Source organism: Crocuta crocuta, unplaced genomic scaffold, assembly GCF_008692635.1.
Source record: "Crocuta crocuta isolate KB4526 unplaced genomic scaffold, BGI_CrCroc_1.0 scaffold20, whole genome shotgun sequence".
Taxonomy (NCBI): Eukaryota; Metazoa; Chordata; class Mammalia; order Carnivora; family Hyaenidae; genus Crocuta; species Crocuta crocuta.
In genome coordinates, this window is record NW_027527932.1 from 3,703,432 (window position 1) to 3,705,479 (window position 2,048).

A 2,048-nucleotide genomic window follows, 5' to 3' on the forward strand; every position below is an offset into this window, starting at 1 on the left:
GACTCAATCCTCATCTTTTAGAACCACAACTAACTTCTTTCCCCCACAGACCAGCAGAGCACAGACTCTTGTTTATCAGAATCTTCTCTGAATGTCCAGCCTTTGACACGTAGGAGGTCTATAAACACATATCCAGTGAATGAATGGGTGTTCTCTAATGAATTAGGTACAAAGCTGAGCTCTTTTTCTTACTTGCAATAGTTTATTTAATCTTTATATTAAACATACGAAATAAGCCTATCTTCTATTTTTGATGAGAAAACAGAAACTTGGAAAGGTACGTGTTATGTGTCCTGTGATAAGCACTTTACCTAATTATATTTAAACTTTGTGGCAGCCCTATGGAGTGAGCTCTATTATCCCCATTGAAAGATAAGAAAACTGACACAGAAAGAAGTAAAATGACTTGCCCGATAAAGGGGCAACACTAAGCAGGATTCTATTCCTGGAGGTCTGACCCCAGAGATACACTTTTAGTGGGAACATTATCCTACTGCCTGCGGAGCACCGGCGGTAAGAATGTGGTACAGACTAGATTTTGTATCCAACCCTGCTGGACTCCAGAACATGATCTCTTTCCACTCCATATCCAGAAGAGTATTTCCAAAGTTGCCAAAACAGAGGACGGGAGCAAAAAAGAGTTGGAGGATTGGGAAAATCCTGGTAGGAAAAAGCTGAGGTTGATTTTCACGGTTTTGCTGAAGGTGCTCAGGAGCCGAAGAGGAAGGAAAGCGTTAACATGAAGGCAGTTCACCAGACCCCGGAGAGAGCCTGACTTCCACCGTTTATAAGTGGATGGCTTGAACTTTTCATTCAACTGACCTACAACTCCGTTCCTCAAATGAGAAAACTAAGTAAAATGGTGAAACAAATGCTGTGCAACTCAGATTTTATACCAATGTAACCAGATGTATGAACTTAGAAAATGTCACGGTTAGAAAGAGGCAGTATGGTCTCACTCTTTTATGGGAACTATTGGCTGAATTTGGAAAAAAAAAAAAAAAGATCCTGTATGGTTTGGTGGGAAGGAGCATGTGATGTTCAACTTTGTTTCATTTGAAGACTCCTGAAAATCAACTATAATCTTCAGTTAGACTATAGGGTCGGATTCTTATATTTTTTTTAAAAATAAGTACAGAGTGTGCTAGAGCAAAGATCATTAAAAATTCAACCTTTTGGTTTCTAAATCAGATACAAGGAATTCTTTAAAGAACCATGGGATTAAAACAATGAAGGAGATTTCAAAAACATGTCTAATCCAGTCCTGTGTCTTTTCTCTAAATGCCATTGGATGGGTTCAATCATGAATCATCTCAATCATCTAGAATACTGAATACTCATTGTGCACCCATAACATTTAGTGATCAATGCTGTGTGTCATGTACAGTGTTAAGCCGAATTTGGGTGATCTCATCAAATCTACATTGTAACCCTTTGAAAGGATGCTTTTATTATTACCATTTCACAGATAAAGAGACTGGAGCATAGTGAGGTTAAGGGACTCTCCAAGAACACGGAAGTTATAAGTAGTCAGGCCACACTTAGAACCAGATATGTGTAAGTCCAGAGCCCATGAGGCTAAATCCCACGCCATAGAGAAACTGTAGCTGGTGCTATATTAATGTGTAAAAATTCATTATTTAGATATAAGGTTAAAATAACAGAAAACTCGAAAGAATAATAATAGTACAAAGAACACCATTATACCATGTAGAAGATTCACCTATTTAAATTTTTCTCAATTTCTTTGTCATTCGCACCACAGATAGAGAAAGAAAGATAGCAAGAAAGAACGAAAAAAAGAAAGATAATAGAAGACATATTGAAAGATCAGTAGATCATTGGGTCTACAGGTTGGTCAAGATAGATACAATGAGTTAGGAGATGGGTAAGTAGGTAAATGGATAGATGGATGGATATACATTTATAGATGCAGATCTTTATCATTTTTTCTGACTCTAGAGGATGAGCAGCATACATCAGGGTCCATTATCTCCATATACTTCAGTGTCCAATTCTTAAGAAGAGGCTATTTTCTAACATAAACT